The 27,852-nt window shown below is 37.9% G+C and overlaps 1 pseudogene; it reads right to left on the bottom strand.

Annotated features, from left to right (window-relative positions):
- Positions 1-10,840: 10,840 nt before the first annotated feature.
- LOC119522002 lies at positions 10,841-11,351 on the bottom strand (annotated as a pseudogene).
- Between the last annotated feature and the right edge of the window lie 16,501 nt (positions 11,352-27,852).

Genomic DNA, 27,852 nt, shown 5'->3' with positions numbered 1-27,852 from the left:
ATATGGTTTCTCTCCTGTGTGAATTCTCTGATGGGTAATGAGACCATTTGTGTGAATAGGACTTTCCACACTCAGTACACACAAAGGGAGTTTTTCCTGTATGACATCTCTAATGTTGTATTAGGCATATCTTCTGGCTAAAGGCTTTATCACAATCATTGCATTCATAGGGCTTCTCTCCAGTATGAGTTCACTGATGTATAATGAGAGTATGCTTTGTGGTAAAGCCTTTTCCACATTCACTGCATATATAGGATTTCTCTCCTGTATGAGTTCACTGATGCATAGAGTACGCTTCACAGTGACGCCTTTTCCACATTCACTACATACATAAGATTTTTCACCCATATGAGATCGCTGATGTACAATGAGATTGCTCTTCAGAGTGAAGCCTTTTCCACATTCATTGCAGATTTAGGATTTATCTCCAGTGTGAGTCCACTGATGTACAAGATAACACTTCATGGTGAAGCCTTTCCCACATTCATTGCAGATTTAGGATTTATCTCCAGTGTGAGTCCACTGATGTACAAGATAACACTTCATGGTGAAGCCTTTCCCACATTCACTGCATATATAGGGTTTTTATCCTGTATGAGTTTGCTGATGTGCAATTAGATTGCTCTTCACTGTGAAGCCTTTCCCACATTCATTGCACAATAGGGATTCTCTCCATGATGAGTTCACTGATGTGCTATTAGATAGCACTTCATTGTAAAGCCTTTTCCACATTCACTGCATACATAGGATTTCTCTTCCACGTGGGTTTGCTGCTGTACAGTGAGACTGCTCTTCACAGTGGAACCTTTTCCATATTCATTGGAAACATCAGGGTTCTCTCTCATATAAGATTTCTGTTGTTTAGCAAATGAGAAATTTCTGCAGGATTTCCCACATTGACCACATCCATAGGGTTTCTCTCCTGTATGAATGTTCTGATGGGAAATGAGCAGACAGTTCTTGATGAAGGCTCCTCCACATTCAACACATGTGTGAGGCCTCTCTATTTTGTGTGTTTTCTGATGTTTAAAGACTTGGGACTTAGTGCTGATGCATTTTGCACTCTCAGGGAATTTAATTTCAGTATGAAATTGTTCATGCTTACCATGCCAAAAGGTTTTCCTATTTCCATTAACCTCAGCAGGGTTCTTTATTTCATATCTTCTGTTCTGATTGGCTAAACTTAAATTTGATTTCAAGGTTTCTGTATGTAAGTCAAACATATCATAATTTTTAGGGGAAAATACATTTTGCTCAGATGCACCATATTTCCAAATGAATTCTGTTCACAGCATTGTTCCATTCTCTTCAGAAATCTTTGGCTTTGTGAGTGCTCTTGTAGATGACTCAACTGTTCTGATTTCTGGAAAGGTTCTGTGGATTTTATGTTTTTTTTCTCCATAGTTCTTCTCCTTGTTCCAACTTGGAGAAAGTATTTGGTTTGCTAGCTTGATACCCCAAGTTGTTATAGTTCTCCAGTATCACATCCTGGTACATGTCACATCCTGGTACACATCCTGGTACATATCACATCCTGGTACATCTCCAGTATCACATCCTGGTACATGTCCTTCTGGACAGGGACCAGAAGTTGCCACTCCTCCCAGGTGAACTCCACAGCCACATCTTCCAATGTCAGCAATTCCTGGGCTTTGATCATTTTCTCCTGTGGTCAGAAAACAGCAAGTAACATGGATTCTCTTTTGTCTCTTCTGCATCTGTCATGAGTTCTTATGGTTTGAAATCTTGGTTTTCACTTAAAGTTGTCCCCAGAAATGATGATATCCAAGTGATGGACATTCTGGCTACTTCCCTGTCTGTATCATGGGAGCCAGGACCTGTAGGCTGATCCTAAACCTCACCAGACTCCATTGGCAGCAACAAAAAGCTAAACCCACACCTGAAACCACTTCTGATTGAGAGGCTTTTGCACTGCAGACACTTTTTAGCTGCCGCTAGGGATGCTGAGGGGCTGGTATGATGGCATTCAAAGAGGGCCAAGGAGTGCTCCCAAAAGTGTGTCAGCCCAGCACACTGCAGAGCTTCTGGTATGAGCCACCATAAAGATAGCTATGGTTCAGCACTTTGGGGAGAAATTGAAAATCACTTTTGGGTGCCCCATGCCTTTCCCTTCTTGTCACAGGGGATGGTCAGCATAGATGTGATAATCATGTTAAGTCTCCAGAAGCTGGAGCCTAGCCAAGGCCAGCATGGCATGGGCTGCATTCTACACAAGCCATTGATCTTGGGGCTTGCCCTTATGAAATGTATTCCTGTAAAGGAGAAGCTGTCTATTTATCATTTTGCCAAAGACTCATCCCCAGAGAACCTCTTTATTGCTCAGATGTGGCCTGTTTCTCTAAGCCAATTCTGTAAGTGAACTCACTGCCCACCCAAACATGTGGCACTTGACTCCCGGGGGTGTTAGTCTCCCCGGCAATGTGGGACATGACTCCTAGGCATGAGCCTGGCCCTGGCATTGTATTGACAAAACCTTCCTAGTCCAAAAGGGGGAAGAGAAATGAAACAAAATAGAGTTTCAGTGGCCGAAGATTTCAAATAGAGTTGAGAGTCATTCTGGAGGTTATTCTTATGCATTATATAGGTAGCCCTTTTTAGTTTTTAGTGTATTGGAATATCTCAAAGGAAATACCTGAAAGTGTTGAACTGTAATCCAGTAGCCTTGATTCTTGAAGATGATTGTATAACCATATAGCTCTTAAGGTTTTTCTGTGTAATTGTGAAAACCTTGCAACGGACATTCTCTCTACCCAGTATATGGACAAGTGAGTAACAAAACAAACACAATAAATGAATAAATAATATGGGGGGATAAGGGGTATGGGATGTTTAAGGTGTTCTTTTTAATTTTTATTCTTATTTTTATTTTTTGTATTAATGAAAATGTTCAAAAATTGTGGTGATGAATCCACAGCTATATTCTGATACTATGAATGATTGCTGTACACTTTAGATGAGTATCTGGTATGTGAATATATCTCAATAAAGTTGCATTAAAAACACAATGGTACTTGCACAAGGGCAGACATATAGATAAATGGAATCTAGTTCAGAAATCAACTCTCCCATTTGAGGCCAACTTATTTTTGACAAGGGGCCAAAGACCACTCAACCGGGAAAGAATAATCTCTTGAGAAAATGGTGCTGGGAAAACTTGATCTCCATTTTGGAAAAAAAGAAAGGGGAGCCCTACATCACACCTTACACAAAAATCATCTTTGATTGGATTAAATACCAAAATATAAGAGTAGAACTGTTAAACTCTTAGAAAAAACTGTAGCAAGGCCTTTTCAGGAACTTGTGTTAGGCAGTGGTTTCTTAGGTTTTACCCAAAGCATAAGCAACAAAAGAAAAAATAGATGAATGGGATGTAATCAAAATTTAATAATTTTGTGCCTCAAAGGACTTTTACTTGAAAGTAAAATTACAACCTAGAAAATGGGAGAAAATATTTGGAAACCACATATTGGATAAAGGTTTAATATCCATAATATATAAGAAAATCCTTCTAATTAACAACAAAAAGACAATTAACTGAGTTAAAAAAAATGGGTAAATCACTTGAATAGACATGTCTCCAAAGAAGATATGCAAATGTGCTTTTCTCACAGGAAAATATGTTCAACATCATTAGCCATCAGGGAAATACAAATCAAAACCACAATGAAATAGCAGTTCACACCCACTAGAATGGCTACTGGTAAAAAATCACTGTAAATTATGAATGTTGCAGAAGACACAGAGAAATGGGATCACTCATTTATTGCTTGTGGCAATGTATAATAGTGCAGCCTTCGTGGAAGACAAATTGGTTGTTCTCCAGAAAGTTAAGTATAGAGTTATTCTATGACCTGACAATCCCACTACTAGGTGTAAAACAAAAGAATTGAAAGCAGGGATTTGAACAGAGATATTTACACTCCAATGTCCATTGTGGCATTATTCATTATTGCCAACAGATGGAAGCCACCCAAGTGTCCATCAACCAATGAAAGCATAAAAAAAGTGGCATACGCACACACACACACACAGACACGCACACAATGGAATAATATTCAGCCATAAAATGGAATGTAGTTCTGATATTCTTGTTGAGTCAAATTATCCAGACACAAAAAGACAAATATTATATGATCTCACTGATATGGTATAATTAGAATAAAAAAACTCATAGAGTAAGAATGTAGAATATAGGTTACCTGGGGACATTGTGGGGATAGGGAATGGGGAAACAATGCTTAAAATGTACAGGCTTCCTGTTTGGAACTATGGAAATATTTTGGTAAGGGTTGGTGATGAGGGTAGCACAACATTTGGGACACAGTTAACAGTGTTGAATTATACATGTGAATGTGGTTTAAAAGGGGAAGTGTTAGGTTGTATATATGGTAATTGAATACATTAAAAAATCCATTGAACTGCACAAACAATAAATCATAAATTAAGCCATGGACTATAGTTAGTTATATAATTACAAAAATGTGCTATCACCAACTGTAACAAATGTACTGCACCAAAGTAAAGTGTTAACAGTAAGGTGGTAAATGGAAATCCTGTATTTTATACATGATTGTTCTGTAAACCCACAATTTCTCTGATAAAAATTTTAAAATATCAACTGTCCATAAATATCTGGGGTTATTTCAGGAAGCTCAATATTGGCAACCTTGATGGTTTCACAAAGGTCTTTGAGGCTCTGTTCATTTTTCATTTGTTTTTCTGTTTTCTGAATATTTCCAATTGATCTATTTTCAAGTTTGATGATTCTTTCTCCTCTCTCATCAAATCTGCTCTTGATTCCCTGTAGTGAATTTTTCATTTCAGTTTTACTTTTCAACTCCTGAATTTCTATTTCATTCTTTGTTGCAATTTTTTCCCTTTATTGATAGTCTCTATTTAGTGAGATATTGTACTCGTACTTTCTTTTTTTTTTTTTTTTTTGTATAGATATATACTTTCATTTATCTTGGTTAAAGCCAAATTTTGGATCAAATGGTAAGAATATTTTTAACTTTGTAGTAACTACCAATGTGTTTTCTAAAGTAGTTGTATCATTTTACTTTCCCACAAGGCTTTGGATGATAGTTTTTTTTTGTTCTATATCCTTATCAACAGCTGTTATGATTAGTCTTTTTTTTATTTTGAAATAAATTCAAAGTTATAGGAACAGTTGCAAAAACAATACTAACCCCATACAAAGAATTCCATCATACCCTGACCCCCCTCCCCCAGTAGCTCAATCCACCAACTTTAACATGCTGTCACATCGCTATTTCTTTCCCTCCCTCCCTATCTATCATCCGTCATCTATTGCTGTCTTCTGAACATATGAGAGCTAGCTGCACACATCCTTGAACATACACTATAATTCACGTATACACTTCCCATGAACAAGAACATTCTTTTATGCAATCCCATTAAGTGCAGCTAAGAAGTACAACAGGTTCAACAATGATACAAAGCTTATATTCTATATTTCCTTTACCTTATGTCTCAACTGTGTCCCTTTGAGCCACCTGTCCTCTATCCTCTAATTCCATCCAAGTTCATCCTTGGCATTCAATCATCTATTTAGACTGTCTTTTTTTTTTTTTTTTTAGTTGTGGGAACATATATACAGCCTAAATCTTACCATTCCACCCCCTCCCTAGCCTTCCATTAGTGGGATTAATCACCTTTAGAATGTTGTAATGCTCTTTCCCACCATCCATTACTAGAAATTTCCCTTCACCTCAAACAGCAACTCCACCCTCATTTCTTAACTCCCCATTGCACCGTCCCCCATTTCTCTTAACCTGAACTCTACAATTCATCTCTATGGTTACATTCTCTGATAGTTTCTTTGTGTTTGCTGTGGGGGTTAAAATTAACCTCTTATGTCCATAACAATCTTGTTTTTCTTTGATACCACCTCCACTTCAATAGGACACATAAACTATGTTCCTATACTCTTCCATTCCCCTACCTTTATATAGTTGTATAAAATTACATATTTTACATTGAGTTCAAAACCACTGATTTGTCATTAGGGTTTGTGTAATTTATATCATGTAGGAAGTAAATAGTGGAGTTACAGTTCAAAAATTATTGACTTCTATTTGTATTCCTTTGTGGTTGGAGAATGTGCTTTGAGTATATTCAATTTTTTTTTTTTAATTTCTTGAGGCTTGTTTTATGTCCCAGCTTATGGTCCCTTCTGGAGAAAGATCCATGAACACTAGAGAAAAATGAGTGTCCTGGTGATTTGGGATGTAAGGTACTATATATTTCTGTTAAAATTCTCTATATCTCTTTCTTCTTTCTGTTGTTTCTCTGTTGGTAGGGTTCCCTTTAGAATCTGAAGTAGGGCAGGTCTTTTATTGGCAAAGTCTCTCAGCATTTGTTTGTCTGTGAAAAATTTAAGCTCTCCCTCAAATTTGAAGGAGAGTTTTGCTGGATAAAGTATTCTTGGTTGGAAATTTTTCTCTCTCAGTATTTTAAATATGTCATGCCACTGCCTCCTCGCCTCCATAGTGGCCACTGAGTAGTCACTACTTAGTCTTATGTTGTTTCCTTTGTATGTGGTGAATTGCTTTTCTCTTGCTGCTTTCAGAACTTGCTCCTTCTCTTCAGTACTTGAGAGTCTGATCAGAATATGTCTTGGAGTGGGTTTATTTGGATTTATTCTATTTGGAGTTCGCTGGGCATTTATGCTTTGTGTGTTTATATTGTGTAGAAGGTTGGGGAAGTTTTCCCCAACACTTTCTTTGAATACTCTTTCTAGACCTTTACCCTTCTCTTCCCCTTCTGGGACACCAATGAGTCTTAAGTTTGGACGTTTTATTTTATCTATCGTTTCCCTGAGATCCATTTTGATTTTTTTAATTTTTTTCTCCATTCTTTCTTTTGTTCTTTCATTTTCTGTTCTGTGGACTTCTAGGACACTGAGATGTTGTTCAGCTTCCTCTAGTCTTGTATTGTGAATATCCAGAGTCTTTTTAATTTGGCCAACAGTTTCTTTTATTTCCATAAGACCATCTATTTTTTTATTTAGCCTTGCAATGTCTTCTTTATACTCTTCTAGGGTCTTCTTTATGTAGCTTATATCCTGGGCCATGGTCTTCTTGATGTCCTTTAAATCCTTTGCCATGCTTTCGTTCCTCGATTGTGTTTCTTTGATTAATTCTGCGAGGAATTTCGTTTCTTCTGATAACTTGATTTGTGTATTTGGAGTTGGATTCTCCATATCGTCTGGTTTTATCATATGCATTGAGATTTTCTGTTGTTTTTGTCCTCTTGGCATTTGCTCTTCTTGACAGGGTTGTTTTAATTTAAAAAAAAAAAAAAAAAAACTATCCAATTTTCCAGAAACACTGGTGACATACACTTTCTCTAACTAACCAGCAGATGGCGTCTGTGAGTCACCTATACCTTTCAAGTCAGTTCTCCACCTTGTCCCCGCATTATATGGGGAAACGATTCTTGTGGGGTCCAGCTGGAGAACTCAGCCTGGGTGTGTTGCTGGAGCTGTCCGCCCTGAATGCGGGTGGTCAGGGAGGAGGGACAGCCTCAATATTCAAATCCCCCCGGTTCCCGGAGATTCAAGGCTGCCGCAAGAGTCCAAGCCTTCATTTCATTTCAGCCCCAGCCGCTCTCTCTCGATGACCCACAAACCACCGGACTTGGCGTAGTGTCTCTGGGATCTCCGAGCGGGTCCCCCCGCCCAGCCGCGATCCTCCAGGACCTCTGCTGAGGTAATGCTGTGCTATGTCATCAGCGCGCGCCATCCCTCAAGGGAAGCCCCGGGCCGCCGGGCCGAGCCGGCTCGCTTTCAGCCTTATACAAAAATGGCCGAACGGGGTGTCTCCACACCCCCCTCCTCTCACAGTTCCTCCTTCCCAGCTCCGGGACAACTGGCGGGGCTCTGGGCTGTGGGCACGGCCCCAGGAAGGAGTTTACCCAGCTCTCCCGGAAGCGAGCTGCTAGCCGCGGGTATTCTTTCAGCTTCTGGCTCTCCGCTCCATTCCCCCAGCCCCAGGGATATCTGCAGCGGGCTATCTTCCAGGCCAGACACCAAGAGGCTGGCCCAGCCCCCTCTTGCTGTGTTTTACTGTGTGTTTCCCACGATCGCACCTGCAGCCGATCACACCTGCAGCCGCTCCTGGGTTTTCCCCTTTTTTCTTTGTTTTTTTTTTTTTATTAAAAGAGCCCGTTGGTCTCCAGATGCCAAACCCTGGTTTCCCCGGATCGCCGCGCGGCTGCGGGACTTTCAGCCAGCTTACTCACTCGTTTCAGAATGCAGACTCAGTTTCACCAAGTATACAGCCCCTGGGAACTAGCAGATCTCATGCAGCTGGCACATCGGTGTAACCGGTATTCTGGGTCACTCTCTGGTCCTTATCTAGTGTTTTCCACGGAGGTGTTCCTTAGCCCTGTCTCACCTAGCCGCCATCTTCTAGGTTCTCCCTCATACTTTCTTTTTATTCTTTAGACATGGTTTCCCGTAGTTCTTAGAATATATTTTAAATAGCTGACTTAACGATTTTGTCTAGCACGTTCAATTTCTGGACATCCTCATGGGTAATTTCTATTTCTTTCTGTTTCTGGGTCAATGTTTGTTTCTTTGTATGTCATTTCACTCATAGTTGTTTGTTCAGTGACTTTTCTGAATTAATTCTGTATGGTTTGTATTTTTGTCCTATGCATGACCTCTGAAATATCTGTTCCATTACTTTAGTTGTCAGCTAATGATTAAAAGCTTGGAGCTAATTAGCCTCCCATTCTTTACTGAGGGATTTCCTGCTCAGCCTGACAGTTGACAACTCCACCTTCACCTTCAGTTCCTGATTGCACAGAGTCTCAAGACAGTCAGTGTTGAGAGCTTAGGACCTTCTCAGGTCTTTCCTGAGCATCCACATACCCCTAGTATGTGCACAGCCTTATGCATGTGCACATGGGTGGCTTTCTAGATCATCAGGAAAATGTCATACATAACTTTTCAAAGCCCTTATGGGTACCTCATTCCCATTTTTCTTTTTAACCTTTTTGTTTATCTTACTGTTTGCCCCAACTGTTATCCACTGTTTCAGGCAGCTGTGAATGTAGACAATTGCTTTCAAATATTTATGAGATAAGCCTCAGGGAAAAGGCTTTTTGCACTTTGTGAGCTCTGAGTCAGGTCAAATAAAGAGAGTCTTGCAAGTGGGATCTTCCAAATAATGACAGTTCTATGGGAGACTTTGAAAGAATTCTGACTCCCCTCTGCCTTCTCCAGTGACTGCCAGGCTGCTAGTTTTCACTGTGAATTTGGGAAGTTGGTTTTCAAGGCACTGCAGAGCTGGAGAAAAGGTAATGGGGATAGGGCAAGTTAAAACACCCCAAAATTTTCTGTTCTTACAGTAATTCAGTTATTTTTCTTGGATAAATACTCCCTAGGTTGCTGCAAGCTTTTGGCTGATTTCCAGAGTTCTTATAAATTTGATTCTCACCATTTTTACCAATTTTTTCATTGCTTTTGTGGAGGAGAGAGTTTTCAGATATCTTTGCCATTTTCACTCATGTCCTGGAGTCATTTTTTTTTATGATAAATGCATTTCATTATTTATTTACAAGTTTAAGCACTCACACTAGGTTTTTACAAGCTGGTGAACACTGGCAGATTTCTCCCACAGAACTGTAACCACACTTCCCAGACAGCATGAATATATGGTTGAACTAACATTAATAAACATTACCATTTTATCAATTACATAATAAAACAAACTGTCAAGTATCCAAATATTAACTTACACAGCTCAAAAGCTGTATATAAAATATTAGATGTCTGCTGAATCATTAGCAGAAACCTACTTTCTTTTCTTGCAAGGGAGAATGATGAGAAGGAAAAAGATATGGAAACCAATTACAAGAATTTCAGAAATTTTGATTAAGAAACTATTTTGATCAAGAAAATATTAATATCCTCACAAAACATCTCCTCCTCTTAAAATATTTACTAAATTAAGGAGCATATTCCACATGTTTGACACAAGACAAAAGCAATATTTTACTAAAAATATTTACTAGCCCCCTTCCATTCATTTGTCAGGCCCTCAAACTTGCAACCCAAAGTGCAAACTTGAATCAACTATAAGGCTTTATTGTCTGGAGACATTAGACATGTGCTTCTGCTCAATGCAAATTTTCAAAATGGAGGTTTTCTCTAACATCACAAAATGAGATTTATAGATATTAAATAACCACTTTAAGACTCAGTAAAAATCCAACAAAATTCAATGACTGCACAAACCTGATGTATATTAGAATGAATGTGGGAAATGTAAACAAAGTAAACAGGCAAATAACCACATAGGCCCTATTTTCAACATTTGAAATGACTGAATGAATAAACCACATAAGGTCTAGAGTGTTCATAGTTAACTAGAATTTTAAGTTCTGTATGATACTAAAATATATAATACAATATTGCACTGGGTATTTTGGTACCTAATCTCTCTAAATTTCTTATATATTGATAAAATTCCTGCATGGGAAGAGATTTAAAAAGACTTATAGCCCAATGCAGCAAGATTTCAGGAAAGTTCAATTGTTACAAATGGTAAGCCCATTTTAAATGCTGACCAACAAGAATCTCTTGCTAAGTGTCCAAATAGGCTGATTGTAACCCAAACATAGAGTATGCATTTCTTTCAAACTTGTAGCATGGTAAAACTGCTTTTAAACAATCCTATGGAAGCTTCATTAGACTTATTCACCAACATGTTGGCTAATATATATGACAAATTAGATCCTGCCTCTCTCAAGTTCCACATCCAAGGCAATAGCATCAAGCACCCCAGTTTTATTGACTGCAACCGTTGTTTCTGTGATCATTGGAGTCTTTGAAGTGCAGCTGCATTTTAGAATGATACTTCTCCAAATACAAAAGTTGCTTGCTATTAAAAGCTCCATGCCACTTTTGTCTTATGAACTGTACTGCATCTTCATATTTCATTCCACCTTCAATCAATGCTAGGGCAACAAGCACTGGAGCTCTCCCAAGACCTGCAACACAATGAACAGCAATGCAGCAACCAGGTTCTTAAAAGAACTTAATTTTTACCAGACTTAACCAATCATCAACAATCTGGTTGGATGGTGGTGCATCAACATCAGAAGACCAGTCAAGAACATGGATGCCTTCTTTCTCTACAACAGCAGAGTCTTAAGTTGCTTCACATACTCTTACTATTGTGATAACTCCATACCTCTATAAATTTGCTTAAGGTTGCATTCGCTGGATTGTGTGTAACAAGAAATCTCATGTTCTCATATGTGGCTTCCACAGGAGCTGAGCAGTTCATTCAAGCCATGCTATTTTAGTTAAAAAAAAACACTCAATAGGATTATGAAAAAATTTAAAAATTGAATACAGAAATGTAAGGAAACTGAAGTCCATTTCAATATACTCCACTTGAAATTCTCAGTGCTTTGAGTATGAAGTTGAGAGTAATGGGAAATGAAATGAACCTCCTAACAAGAAGCAGTGATTCTTCAATTCAGTAATACTGAAGCAATATCAAGAATTGCACTGTGAATTTCAATTCAACACTTCTGTGTCCAGGTTAACCACTCTTATGGGTGTTTCCTGGTGGAGTAATAGTTTCTACAGTTCACTTGTCTGCATAGAGGTCGTGCTGTGCCTGGCAGTAATCTCCCACTGCCCTTAGTAACTCCGTAAATGTGTGACCAAGAATACCACAGAGCTGAGGAATGTTTACTCATTGAAGTTTGTGGCCTAATACATACAGCTGATCCCAAGGTGGCAGCAAAATAGGCCAAGGCAGTGGTGGTGGCTGCAGGGCATGGGGCAGCAGTGATCTGGTCATCGCTGGGTGGAGGAGGAGCAGGCAGCGGTGGTGGCAACAGGGAGCAGCTGTGGTGAGAGCACCCAGAGTCATTTTTCCCTCAGCTTTTCACATCCAAATCCAATTTATCATCCAGTCCTGTCAGTTCTGCCTTCAAATTATATCCCAAATTTGATCAGTTCTCACTACCTCCATCATTACCTTCGTAAATTCAGTCTGCCATCAATTCTCTCCTGGATGTCTGCTATAGTCTCCAAAATGAATCCCCTGCTTTCACTTTTGCTCATCACCACCACCCTCTGATCAATTCTCAGCAACCAGAGTGATCTTTTAAAAATACAAATGATATTTTGTGTCACTGCTGCACTTTAAATCATCCCTCCAATGGCTTGCCATTGCACTTGGAATAAAATCCAAAGTCCTTTCTGTAGTCTAATAAGGCACTAGTGGAGATGTGGTGATCAAGACTACTTTTCTTTTCCTTGAACAAACTGCTGGCCTTACTCCTTGCATGCCCCTACCTTTTCCCTCCCCTGTCCTGACAACCTTAAAACTAATCTTGCAGCTGTGAGACTACAGAAGAAAACAGCACAGACTGCAGGGGAAAAAAATGGAAAAGGGACAATTTCATACCCTATCTCACCCCAACCTCCCCCTCCTGTACACCTCTCACTTCAGCTTCCCAGACACACTGGGTAGTTCCTTATCTCCCTTCTCCTCTTGCCCTTACAGACTCCAGGTGACCTCAAAGGAAAGTATTCTAAACCAAGTGCTCCTAATCACAACTTCTGTAAGCCCCTTACCCATCTAGGTGGAACCAAACCTTCCTAAATGCAACTTCAGTAAATCACTCACTCACCCTAGTAATCTACCTCCCTCCCTATTTTACAGTGTTTTTCCTCCAACCCACTCCCACCTTTTAAAAGCTTTCTTTGATGGGGTTGAGTTCTACTATTTTCTTGCCTAATATACCAGACCCCTGAATAAAGTTGTCCTTGCCTATTTAACATCATCTACTACAGTTTTTTTCTTTGACAGAGTCTCCGGCCAACCTCTCTCATCTCATCTCCTACCACTTTGTGCCTGTTTCACTATTCTCCAGTCACACTCTCCTTTCTCTTTCTTAAAACACACTAAACTTTTTCCTGCTTCAGGAATTTTGCATTTGCTGTTCCCTTTCTATCAGGAATGCTCTGACCTCAGATCTTACCTTGACAGCTTCTTGTCATTAAAGTCTCAACTCAAATGTCACCTCCTCACAAATTCCTTCCCCCATTCCTTAAGGAATAGTGCCAACTTGCTTATTGTTTGTCTCCTCTCACAAAAGCTCCATTAAGATAGGGATCATATCTCTCTTGTTTTGTCTTGTTCACCACTAAATCCTTGTTATCTAGAGCTGATAGCAGTAGAAGCTCAAAAAATAGTTGTTCAATGAATGAATAATTCAATGTTTATGTTATAAAGAATAATTGTAAGTGTGCATACTACATACTATAGATTCCAGATTTTTGACTTGGAGATTTTTCATTTGGATTCTCTTTCTCAGTCTTAAAGGACATCTTTAGGTAACACAATCCTCTTTTTTCTCAGGTCTGATGGCTTCATCCTAGTTCTATGTGCAGGGCACCTTTATCACTCCACAGACCTCTTCAGATTTATAAGTGTCTGGTTTCTATTTAAGAGGGTTCATATAACTTGATTAAGTTCCTTTAGTTCAAACTGTAATCCTTTTAAGAGGATTCAAAAGTAATCCATAAATCTCTTTGAAAAGCATCTGTAAATGATAAATAGCTTTTAATGAATGTTTACAACTAATGACACATTTGAAAACTTATTTTTCACAGTATAAATATAGATATATAGGGAAATTGAGGAAATATGGAAAAATATAAAGAATAAAAAACAATTACCAAAGGAATGAAGTTCTGATGCATGCCACAACATGGATGAATCTTGAAGACATCAGGCTGAACAACATAAGCCAGACTAATAAAACTTAGCATTTCCTTTAATTATGAATGCTAACAAACCACAGTAATATTAGCAGAACCTGAGACTTTGTTACTGTATTAGATCCAATTAGAAGAGAAGAACTACACAACTAATTTGAAGAGAGGAGTTTTAACACAAAACTTATTTAAATATAACAGGGGAATGGAGTTTGAGGGATTGTCTACAAAGAAGTAAAAGGAACTTCAAAGAATATAGGAATAGGAGAAATAAGGAATGGTCACTATACCTAGAACTGAGTTACAGAACTCAAGGAAGGGCTATCTCCATTCCTCCAAGACTGAGATCTAGATCTTATAAGAGATGTATGGCTATGGCTCACTGAATGGTAGAGAAGTTGCTGTGGTGCTGCACTCATGGAACCTGATGAAAATCTATCCTGCAGAACTTGCCATGATTCTGCTCCCTAGGGTATTGGGGAAAGTTTTTCATACGGGGGTGTCTCATTGAAGGCACTCTGTTACAAAATCAATGAAACAAAAATCTTTTTTTGAAAAGATCAAGCCATCTTGGACACTTTGGTTGCTTCCATCTTGTGGCAGTTGTGAATAATGCTGCTATGAACACCAGTGTCTTTTCCTCTTTTAATCATATTCGGATATATATTTCAGTGTTATTAATTGCAATCACAATGTGCTACCATCGCTATCATCCATAAACAAAATATTTCCCTCATTCCAAATAGTAACCTGTACCTTGTAAGCTATAATCCCCCATTCCCTATACCCACCTTGTCCTTTGGTATATTCTATAGTCAGACTCTATGAGTTGGCTTGTTCTAATTGTTTCAGCACAGTGAGATAATATAATATTTGTCCTTTTGTGTCTGGTTTATTTCACTCAACATGATGTCTTAAGGTTCATTCATGCTGTCTCATATAAGAGGATTTCATTTTTTTTAGGTTGGATAATGTTCCATGGTATTTATCCGTTCATCAGTGGGTGGACACTTGGGTTGCTTCCATCCTTGGCAATTGTAAATAATGCCACTATTAACAGGGGTATGCAAATATCAGTTCAAGTCCTCACTTTCAGTTTGTTTTGGTATATGCCCAGTAGTGGGATTGTCAGGTAATATGGTAGTTCTATACAGTACTTACCACCCTGAGGAACCACCAAACTGTCTTCCACAGTGGCAGCACCATTTTACATTGCCTCCAGCAATGAAAGAGTGTTCCTAGTTCTCTGCATCCTCTCCACCATTTATTTTCCATTTTCTTAATAGCAGCCATTATAATGTGTGTGCAATGGTATCTGATTGTGATATTGATTTGAATTTCACTGATGGCTAATGATTATACATCTTTTCATGTGCTCTCTGGCCATTTGTATATATAATTTAGAAAGATATCAGTTCAGTCTTTTGCCCATTTTTAAATTGGGTTGTTTTTGTTTATTAATTTGAAGAATTCCTTTATATGTTCTAGGTATTAATCTTTTATCAGATATGTGGTTTCCAAATATATTCTCCCATTGTGTAGCTGTCAGTTTATTTTCATGATCAAGTCCTATGAGGAAAAAAAGTTTTTAATTCTGATGAGGTCCCATTTATCTATTTTTTCCTTTGTTGCTTGGGCTTTGGGTGTAAAGTCAAAGAAACCATCACCTAACACAATATCCTGAAGATGCTCCCCTACATTTTTTTTATTGCACAAAGGTTTTTTTTTTATTTGAGATTGTTCACATACCATACAATTATCCAAAGATCCAAAGTGTACAATAAATTGCCCATGGTACCATCATACAGTTGTGCATCCATCACCACAATACATTTTGTTTTCAATTTTTAGAACACTTTCATTACTCCAGAAAAGAAATAAAGACAAAAAAGGAAACTCAAATCCTCCCATACCCCAAACCACCCCCCTTCCATTATTGATTTGTAGTATTGGTATAGTACATTTGTTACTGTTGATGAAAGAATGTTAAAATACTATTAATTGTAGTATATAGTTTGCAATATGTATACTTTTTTCCTATATGCTCCTCTATTATTTACTTCTAGTTGTAGTGTCATACATTTGTTCTAGTTCATGAGAGAGATTTCTAATATTTGTACAGTTAATCATGGACACTGTCCACCACAAAATTCACTGTTTTATACATTCCCATCTTTTAACCTCCAACTTTCCTTATGGTGACATTTGGGACTCTGAACTTACCCTTTCCACCACATTCACACAACATTCAGCACTGTTAGTTATTGTCACAATGTGCTACCATCACCTCTGTCCATTTCCAGATGTTTAAGTTCACCCTAGTTGAACATTCTGCTCATAATAAGCAACCACTCCCCATTCTTTAGCCTTGTTCTATATCCTGGTAACTTGTATTCCATGTCTATGAGTTGACATATTATAATTAGTTCATATCAGTGAGACACTGCAATATTTGTCCTTATGTGCCTGTCTTATTTCACTCAATATAGTGCCCTCAAGATTTCTTCATCAACCCATTTTTAAGACAGTTTTGTTCACACATGATACATTCTGTCCCAAGTAAACAATCGATGGTTCCCTGTAGAATCATGTATTTATGTACTCACCACCATCGCCACTATCTATATAAGCACATCTCCATTTCTTCCGCAAAGAAGGAGGAAGAGTCAAAGAAGGTAGAGAGACAAAAGAGAAAGGAAAAGAGAGAGAGAGAAAGTACAAGACAGCATTAAACTAAAGTAGGATAATGAGTCAGACAACATCACTAATGCCAAGAGCCCCATACCCTTTCCCCATGTCCCTCCCCCATAAGCATTTAGCTTTGGTGTATTTCCTTTGTTATATTAAAGGAAGCATAATAACATTTTTCTGTTAATTATAGCCTCTAGTTTGCATTGATTGTATTTTCCCCATCCCACTCTATTTTTAACACCTTGCAATGTTGACTTTCATTTGTTCTACCTCATGTAAAAACATATGTGTACCTTTTATCACAATCATTCAGCACCCTAGATTCCACTGAGTTATATAGTCCCAGTCTCTATCTTTCCTCTTTCCTTCTGGTGTCCCACATGATCCTAACCTTCCACCTTCAACCATATTCACAGTCATCTTTCTTTAGTGTACCCATATTGCTATACTACTGTCTCCCCAAATTGTGTTCAAAACCTCTCACTCCTGTCTTTTCCTTTTGGTCTATAGTGCTCCCTTTAGTGTTTCCTGTAGAGCAGGTATCTTGTTCACAAACTCTGTCATTGTCTGTTTGTCAGAGAATATTTTAAGCTCTCCTTCATATTTGAAGGACAGTTTTGTCAGATATAGGATTCTTGGTTGGTGGTTTTTCTCTTTCAGTATCTTAAATGTATCACCCCACTTCCTTCTTGCCTCCATGGTTTCTATTGAGAAATCTGCACATAATCTTATCAAGCTTCCTCTGTATGTGATGGATCACTTTTCTCTTGCTGCTTTCAGGATTCTCTCTTTATCTTTGACATTTGATAATCTGATTATTAAGTGTCTTGATGTAGGCCTATTCAAATCTATTCTGTTTGGGGTACACTGTGCTTCTTGGATCTGTAATTTTATATCTTTCATAAGAGATGGGAAATTTTCATTGATTATTTCCTCTATTATTGCTCCTGCCTCTTTCCCCTTCTCTTCTCCTTCAGGGCCACCCATGACATGTACATTCCTGTGTTTAATGTAGTCATTCAGTTGTCAGAGATGTTGCTCGTATTTTTCTTTTCTTTTCTCTAGCTCTTCTTTTGTGTGTAGGCTTTCAGGTGTCTTGTCCTCCAGTTCCGGAGTGTTTTTTCTACCTCTTGAGATCTGCTGTTGTATGTTTCCATTGTGTCTTTCATCTCTTTTGTTGTGCCTTTCATTTCCATAGATTCTGCCAGTTGTTTTTTCAAACTTTCAATTTCTGCCTTATGTATACCCAGTGTTTTCATTATACACTTCATCTCTTTTGCCATGCCTTCCCTAAACTTTTTGAATTGATTTAGCATTATTTGTTTAAATTCCTGTATTTTAGTTGAAGTGTAAGTTTGTTCCTTTGACTGGGCCTTAACTTTGTTTTCCTTAGTGTAAGTTGTAGTTTTCTGTCATCTAGGCATCTGGTTTCCTTGGTTACCCCAATCAGGTTTTCCCAGACCAGAATGGGCTCAGGTCTAGAAGGAGGCAATAGTCTCTAGTTTCCCTGAGTATGTCTTAGATTGATACACCCTGAGAGCCCTCAAGCTACTGTGCTTTTCTGCCCAGCAGCTGGTGCCTGTCAGCCTGTATCTCCAGACTGGTGTAAGGAGGTGTGGCCCATGGCTGTTTTCTCCCAGGCTCTGTGGTCTGGTTCTGAATGGAAGGTGAGTAGCAGAACTTGGCACCAATTCTTCCCTCTTAGGGAAGATACACACCCTAGGGACAGTTCATTAGCATTTGAATAGTCTCTCTGCCTGCAATATCTCCATGCTTGTCTGGGTTAGAGCACTGGGAACTGAAAATGGCTGAGGCTTTCTCCACTGAGCCAAAAAAGGAACAGAAATCTCCCCTTCAGGGCCAGTTTATGGCCACCCTCAGTTTCACCTGTCACCCACAGACAGCACCCTGTCCTCTGGGCTCCCCCACCCTTCCAGAGAGGTCCTTCAGCTCTCCAAGTCAGTTATCACCAAAAGCCTCTGTCTGCTTGTTGGGGATTCATAGCTTGTATTGAGCAGTCCATGCTTGTTAATCAAAACCCCAGTTGGAGCTCAGCTGAGCTATATTCCCTTGCTAGGAGAGTGCTGCTTTCTATCACAGTGAGGCTTTGCAGTTTTGGCTGTGGTGGGAGGGGGCTCTTGGCTCAGGTCTGCAGTTTTTCTCACAGATTTTATGCTGCAATCTCGGGCATTCCTCCCAATTCAAGTTGGTGTATGATGAGTGTGCAGTCACATTTGTCCCCCCGCAGTTATTCCAGATTACCTACTAGTTGTTCCTGGTCATTTATTAGTTGTTCCAGGTGAACTAACTAGCTTTCACTCCTCTGTATGCTGCCATATTCTGGAACTCCCTACATTTTTTTAAACAGTTTTATTCACATACCATAAGACCATCCAAAATTTGCAATCAGTGACTCTCAGTATAATCACAGAACTGTGCTTATAATTGCCATAATTAATTTTAGAATATTTTCATAAGTGCTGAAAAGAAAAATCCCATGCTCCTTGCACCACACTATTAATGACAATCAACCTTAATAAAAACATCTGCCCAAATTAAGCATCAGTTCCCCATTCCCTATCCCCATTCTATTTTCTGGTAAACTATATTCTAGATGTTAACTCCATGAGTTCACTCATTATATTTAGTTCATATTAGTGAAATCAAACCATATTTTCCCTTTCATGTCTGGCTTATTTCACCCAACATATTGTCCTCCAGTTTCATCCATGCTGTTGCATGTATCGTGGCTTCACTTCTTTCAGTTGAATATTCCATCATATGTATATACCTTAATTTTTTTATCCATGCATTGGTTGATGAACACTTGGGCTGCTTCCATCTAGGAATTGTGAATAATGCCCTATGAATATCAGTTTGCAAATATCTGCTTGTGTACCTGCTTTCAATTCTTCTGTGTATATACCTAGTAGCAGGATTGCTAGATCATATGGCAGTTCAAAACCAAGCTTCCTGAGGACCCACAAAATTGTCTTCCAACTGACTGTACCATTTTACATTCCCACCAGCAGTGAATAAATGTTTCTCTTTCCCCACATCCTCACCAACATTTGATTTTCTCTTTTTTAATAGTGGCCATTCTACTAAGTGTGAAATTATATCTCATTGTGGTTTTGATTTGCATTTCCCTAAGAACTAGTGAAGTTGAGCATTTTTTCATTTGCTTTTAGCCATTTGCATTTCCTTTTTGGAGAAATGTCTACTCATATATTTTGCCAATTTTTAAAAAATGTAATTTTATTGAAATATATTCACATACCATATAATCATCCAAAGTGTACAGTTGTTCACAGTTTCATCATAGTTGTGCATTCAACACCACAATCAATTTTTGAGCATTTTCATCACTCCAAAAAATAAAAATGAAAATAATAAAAATAAAAGTAAAAGAGAACAAAGTATCCCATAGCCCTCTTCCCTCCCCTCATTTTTTTAACTGAAATACATTCAAATACCATACAATCATCCAAAGTGTAAAACAATTGTTTACAGTATCATCATATAGCTATTCATTCATCACTACAGTCAATCTTTGAATATTTTCATTACTCCAAAAAATAAAAATAAGAATAAAAATAAAAAAAAAGTAAGAAGAACATGCAAAATGTTCCCATATCCCCCTCCTCCATATTATTCATTTACTTTTTATCTCTTTTTTTCCTACTCATTTGTGCATACACTGGATAAAGTGAGTGTGAGCCACAAGGTTTTCACAATCATATAAGCTACATAGTTATACCATTGCCTTCAAGAATCAAGGATACTGGATTGCAATTCAACAATTTCAGATGTTTCCTTCTGACTATTCTAATAAACTAAAAACTAAAAAGGGATATCTATGTAACCTCTTGACTGCATTTGAAATCTCCCAGCATCAAATCTCTATTTTGCTTCAACTCTCCTCCCCCTTTTGGTCCAAAAGACTTTCTCAATCACATGATGCAGGTCCATGCTAATTCCTGGGAGTCATGTTCCACATTGCCAGGGAGATTTATACCCCTGGGAGTCATGTCCCATGTAGGGGGCAGGGTGGAGAGTTTACCTGCTGAGTTGGCTTAGAGAGGCCACATCTGAGCAGCAAAAGAGGCCCTCTGGGGGTGACTACTAGGCACAATTATGAGTAGAATTAGCCTCTCCTTTGCAGTATCAGGCTTTGTAAGGTCAAGCCCTGAGATTGAGGTCTTGGCTTACTAAGCTGGTGGTCCCCAATGCTTGTGAGAATATTAGGAATTCCCCAGCTGGGGAAGTTTAATATTTCCACATTTTCCCACAGTCCCTCAAGGTTGCTTTGTAAATACTTTTTATTCTCTGCCCAAATTACTCTGGGTCATATCAGGGCTTCATGCTAACCTGCACAAACAACAAGGTCTCACTCCCTAGTCAATGTTCCATGCAATTATGGCACTGGAGTAAACTTACCATACAAGTTAAATTATATAGTTTGCTACAGAAAATATTGACTTTGCACCACATAACCATCTCTTCCTTTGGTCCCACACAGAAGTCAAAGTTTTAAAACATGGTTAGTATCATCCTGTACCCTTTAGTTGGATCTACTTTTGCCAATTTTTAAATTAAGTTGTTTGTCTTTTATTTTTGAGTGGTAATATTTAATTTTATAATCTGGATGTCAACCCCTTTTCAGATATGTGGTTTCCAAATATTTTCTCCCATTGAGTAGCTGACTTTTCACCTTTTTTACAAAGTCCTTTGAAGCACATAATATTCAATTTTGAGGAGGTCGCAGTTATCTATTATTTCTTTCATTGCTTGTGCTTTGGGTGTAAGGTCTAAGAAACCATCACCTTCCACTATATCTTGAAATATTGAAGATGCTTCTAGGAGTTTGATGGTAATGGCTCTTATACTTAGGTCTTTGATCAATTTTGAGTTAAATTTTATATATAGTGTGAGATAGAGGTCTTAATTTCATTGTTTTGGATATGAATTTCAAGTTCTTCCAGCACAATTTGTGGAAGCAACTGCTCTTTCCCAGTTAAGTGGACTTGGCAGCCTTGTCAAAAATCACTCGGCCATAGATATAAGGGTCTATTTCTGAACTCTCAACTTGATTCCATTGATCAATTTGTCTATCAATCATGCTGTTTTGACCACTGTAGTTTTGTAATATGCTTTAAAATCAGGAAATCTGAATCATCCAACTTCATTCTTCTTTTCAAAGATGTATTTGACTGTTCAAGTCTCCTTACCTTTGCAAATAAATTTGATAATTGGCTTTTCCATTTCTGCATAGTAGGCTGTTAGAATTTTGATTGGTATTGCACTGAATCTGTAGATCAATTTGGGTAGAATTGACATCTTAATGACATTTAACCTTCCAAACCATGAACATGGTATATACTTCCATTTATTTAAGTTTTCTTTGATTTCCTTTGGGAATGTTTTGTAGTTTTCTGAACATAGGTCCTTTATATCCTTGGTTAAATTTAATCCCAGATATTTGATTCTTTTAGTTGTTATAAATGGAATTTTTTTACTTGATTTCCTTTTTGAAAAGCTTATCACTAGTGTATAGTCACACTACTGATTTTGCATGTTGGTTTTGTATCCTGCCACTTTGCTGATCTCCTTTATTAGCTCTAGTAGCTTTGTTATAGGTTTTTTGGGACTTTATATTTATAAGATCATGTTTTCAGAAAATGGAAACTTTTACATCTTCCTTTTTGATTTAGGTGACTTTTTTTCTTTTTATTGCCTAGTAGCTCTAGCTAAAACTTCAAGCACAATGTTGAATAACAATGATGCCAGTTGCCATCCTTGTTTCTTTCCTAATCTTAGAGGATAGCTTTCAGTGTCTCACCGTTGAGAGAATGTGGGTTTTCCATATATTTCCTTTATCAATTTGAGGAAATTTCTTTCTACTCCTATCTTTCAAAGTATTTTTACCAAGCAAGGATGCTGGATTATGGCAAATGTCTTTTCTTCATCAACTGAGATGATCATGTGGTTTTTCCCTTTCAATTTGTTAATTTATATATTCTGGATTATCTTGTTTTGAACCACTCTTGCATACCTGGAACAAAACCCAATTGATCGTGGCATATAATTCTTTTAATGTACTGTTGGATTTGATTTGCAAGTATTTTGTTAAGGACTTTTGCATCCATATTCATTACAGAGATTTGTCTGTAATTTCCTTTTCTAGTAGTATCTTTATCTGGTGTTGGTATATTAGGGTGAGGTTGGATTCATAGATTGAGTAGGTAGTGTTCCTTCCTCTTCAATTTTGTGAAAGAGTCTGAGCAGATTGGTATTAATTATTCTTGCAGTGATTGGCAGAATTCACCTGAGAAGCCATCTGATCTGGGCTTTTCTTTGTTGGGAGGTTTTTGGTGACTGACTCAATCTTTTTGCTTGTGATTAGTCTGCTGAGGTTTTCAATTTCTTGTCAAGTCAGTGTAGATTATTCATGTGTTTCTAAGAAATTGTTCACTTCATCTATGTTGAATAATTTCTTGGCATACAGTTGTTCATAGTATCTCTTATAATATTTTTATTTCTACAGGGTCAGTGATAATGCCTCCCCTGTCATCATTGATTTTATTTATTTGGATATTCCACCTTTTTTTCTTTATTAATCTAGCTAAGGTTTATCAATTTTATTGACCTTCACAAAGAATCAAATTTTGGTTTTAGAGTGAATACAGTTTTTTATTCTCAAATTAATTTGTGTTCTAATATTTGTTGTCTCTTTCCTTCTCTTTCCTTTTGGAACTGTTTGCCTTCTTTGTGTATTTTCTCCAGGTCCTCAATTAGGTCTTCAATTTTAGCTCTTTCTTCTTTATTTTTAAATTCAGTTTTATTGAGATACATTCACATGCCATACAATCATGTATGCTGCACCATTAACTGTTCATTGTACCATCCCATAGCCATGCATTCATCACCCCAGTCTATTTCTGAACATTTTCAATACACCAGAAAGAATCAGAATCAGAATAAAAAAAATAAAAAAGAAACAACCAAATAACCCCCCCATCACACCCCATTTTTCATTTGGGTATTTTCCCCATTTCTTTACTCACCCATCCATACACTAGATGAAGGGAGTGTGATCCACAGGGTTTTCACAATCACACTATCACCCCTTGCAAGCTACATTGCTATACAATCATCTTCAAGACTCTAGGCAATTGGGCTGAAGTTTGGCAGATTCAGGCATTCACTTCTGGCTATTCCAATATATTAAAACCTAAAAAGTGTTATCAATACAGCACACAAGAGTGTCCACCAGAGTGACCTCTTGACTCAATTTGATATCTCTTAGCCACTGAAACTTTATTTTGTTTCATTTTGCATCCCCCTTTTGGTCAAGAAGATGTTCTCAATCCCATGATGCTGGGTCCAGATTCATCTCTAAGAGTCATATCCTGCATTGCCAGGGAGATTCACACCCCTGGGAGTCAGGCCCAACATAGGTGCAAGGGCAGTGAGATCACCCACCAAGGTGGCTTAGTTAGAGAGACAGGGCAACACATGAGCAACAAAGAGGCACTCAGACACAATTATAAGCAGGTTGTGCCTCTCCTTGCAGCTTACTTTAGGATGTGTTGCTATTTCATTCTAATCTGTACAGACCTACCACAGCTCACTTCCTATTCAAAGTTCCATGTAATTGTAGTGTTTGAACAAACTGACTGTAGAAGTTATATTGTTTAGAAAATATAGATCATATACCAAATAAATATCTCTTCCCTTGGTTGCACATGGAAGTTGAAGTTTGAGCACAGTCAGTTTCAACCTTTACCCTTTGGCCCAATTTACTCTAGTTTTAACCAGATCTTCTTTATTCATGTCTATAATTTAAGTCTGGGCTCTATTTCGGCTTTTTTTTTAACAGTTGCTGAATGCATTAATACTGATATTCATATCTGCTGAGCTCTAGCTTTGAGTTTCAGGTGTAACATAGATGTCCAATATTCCAGGGACCAATCAGGTTATACATTAAGGGATCAACCTCTCAGAGTTTGGAGATAGCCATTACAATTCAGGAATAGATTTGACTGCTGTAAGAGCTTACAATCTAGGGACCATTACAATGATCATTTCCATGATAGGCTGTGCTCAAAGATTTAATTCTGAGTTTACATCTTGGTGAGGCATTATAGTGTTTGCCTTGATTTCTGGTGTACTTCACTCAACATGCTGTCTACAGGCTCCATTCACCTCATTGTGTGCCTCACAGCTTCACTCCTCATAGTTGCTCAATATTCCATTGCATGCATACACCACAGTTCACCATTCTGTTCCTCAGTTAGTGTGCCCTTAGGCCACGTCCACCCATTGCAAATCATGAATTCTGCCTCCATAAACACCAATGTGCAAATATCCATTCATGTCTCTGCTCTCAGATCTTCCAAATACATACACCATAATGAGGTTGTAGGACCTTATGGTCCCACATACTTAGCTTCTTTTGAAGCCACCACAGTGACCTCCAGGAAGGCTACACCATCCTGCCTCCTCATCAACAGTAAATAGGTAGATCCCTTTCTCCATGTTTTCTCCAGCACTTTTAACTCTATTTATATTTTTTCCTACAATCATATAGAGAGATATTCACATAATATACAACCATCCACAGTGTACAATCAGTTGTTCACAGCATCATAATGTAGTTGAACATTTATCAACACAGCCAGCCCTTGAACATATTATTATGAGAAAGTGCTTTTTTTGGTGAATAATAAAAAGGATAACAAAAAGAAAAATAAAAATGTCCTACAATACAATATAATACTAAGGACAGAAAACAATACCATTACCAAGAATCCATAACCCTCACTTACACATCCCCTCTCATACACATTTAACTTTGGTATACTGCCTTTGTTACATTTAATGGAAGCATATTGGAATGTTACTGTTGACCATAGACTCCAGTTTGCTTTGATTATGTTTTTTCCCAAATACCATCCCTTTTTCAACACTCTGCATGGTTGAAATTTATTTGTCCCACATGTGAGAATATTTTTATATTTGTGCATTTAGCAATATTCATTGGCCACTCCAGTCTCCAGTTTTTGCCAAGTTATACAGTCCCAGTTTTCATCATCTATCTTTACCTCTGGTGTCATACATTCCCCTATCCCACCTCTTTCAGCTTTACTCACAGACATATTTGTTCCATGTCCATACAACATTGCACTACCATTACACAGTATTATGCTATCTATTTCTGGATCCATACAATCAATCCTGCTGAACATTTCTGTAGTCTTTCAGCATCAAATGCCTGACCTCTACCCTCTTTCTATCTCCTGGTTGCCTGTGTTATCAGCTTTTAACTCTCAAAATTTGCTCATTAGTGTTATTTCATATTAGTGAGACCATACAGTATTTGTCCTTTTGTTTCTGGCTAACTTCACTCAACATAATGTCCTCAAGGTTCATCCAGTTAGTATATGTTCTATGTCTTTGTTCTGTCTTACAGTTGCTTAATATTCCATCATGTGTATATACCACAGTTTGTTTATCCACTCATCTGTTGATGGACATTTGGGCTGCTTCCATCTCTTGGCAATCATGAATAATGCTGCAATAAACATCCATTTACAAATGTCCATTTGTGTCTTAGCATTCAGTTCCTTTGAGTACATACCTCGCAATGAATAACTGGGTCATATGGCAGATCTATACTTAGCTTCCTGAGGAACCTCCACACTATCTTCTAGAGTGGTTGCACCATTCTACATTCCCACCAACAATGAATAAGTGTGCCTCTTTCTCCACATCCTCTCCAGCATTTGTAATTTTCTGTTTTTTGGATAATGGCTATTCTGGTAGGTGTGAGATGGTATCTCATTGTGGTTTTGATTTTCATTTCCCTAAGAGCCAGTGAAATTGAGCATTTTTTCATATGCTTTTGAGCCATTTGTATTTCCTCTTCAGAAAAGTGTCTGTCCATGTCTTTTGCCCATTTATTAACTGGGTTGTTTTTCTTTCTGTTGTTGAGTTGTAGGGTTGCTTTATGTGTTTGGGATATTAAACCTTTATCTGATATATGGTTTCCAAATATTGTCTCCCATTTTGTAGGCTGCCTTTTTACTTTTCTAACAAAGTCCTTTGATGTACAAAAGTGTTTGATTTTCATGAGATCCCATTTGTATATTTGTTCTCTGGTTGCTCTTGCTTTGCGTGTGAGGTCTAGGAAACCACCTCCTATCACAAGATCTTTCAGATAGTGCCCTACATTTTCTTCTAAGAGTCTTATGGTCTTAGTGCTTATGTTTAGGTGTTTGATCAAATTAGAGTTAATTTTTGAATAAGGTGTGAAGTAGGAGTCCTCTTTCATTCAATTGGAAATGAATATCCAGTTCTCCAAACATGAATTATTGAAGAGGCTGCTCTGTCCCAGATGATTTGGCTTGACTGCCTTATCAAAGTTCAATTGTCTGTAGATCTGAGAGTCTATGTCTGAACACTCAATTTGATTACATTGGTTGGTATCTCTGTCCTTGTGCCAGTACCATGCTGTTTTGAGCACTGTAGTTTTGTAATATGCTCCAAAGTCAGGTTGTGTGAGACCTCCCACTTCATTCCTCTTTCTCAAGATATTTTTGGCTATTTGGGGCAATTTGCCCTTCCAAATAAATTTGGTTATTGCTTTTTCTATTTGTGCAAAGTAAGTTATTGGGATATTAATTGATATTGCATTGAATCTGTAAATCAGTTTAGGTAGAGTTGACATCTTAATTATATTTAGTCTTCCAATCCATGAACATGGTATGTTCTTACATTTTTTTAGGTCCTGTTTGATTTCTCTTAGCAGTTTCTTGTAATTTTCTTTGTGTGGGTCTTTTGTGGCCTTCATTAAGCTTATTCCTAAATATTTGATTCTTTTGGTCGCTATCATAAATGGAATTTGTTTTAATTTCTTCCTCTTGTTACACTTTACTTGTGTATAGGAACACTACAGACTTTTGCATGTTGATCTTGTAGCCTGCCACTTTGCTGTATTCATTGGTTAACTCTAATAGCTTAGCTGTAGATTTTTCTGGATTTTCTACATATGGAATCATGTCATCTGCAAACAGTGAAAGTTTTACTTCTTCCTCTCCAATTTGGATGCCTTTTATTTCTTTTTCTTGCCTGATTGCTCTAGCTAGAACTTCCAGCACAATGTTGAATAACAGTGGTGACAGTGGGCATCCCTCTCTTGTAACAGATCTTAGAGGGAAAGCTTTCAGTCTCTCCCCATTGAGTACAACATTAGCTGTTGGTTTTTCTTATATGGCCTTTATCATATTAAGAAAATTCCCTTCTATTCCTATTTTTTGAATTGTTTTCATCAAGGAAGGATGTTGAATTTTGTCGAGTGCCTT

The sequence above is a fragment of the Choloepus didactylus genome, chromosome X (assembly GCF_015220235.1).
Source record: "Choloepus didactylus isolate mChoDid1 chromosome X, mChoDid1.pri, whole genome shotgun sequence".
In the NCBI taxonomy this organism is placed as follows: domain Eukaryota; kingdom Metazoa; phylum Chordata; class Mammalia; order Pilosa; family Megalonychidae; genus Choloepus; species Choloepus didactylus.
The sequence above is the reverse complement of the archived record's forward strand: the minus strand, read 5'-3'. Positions and strand labels throughout refer to the sequence as shown.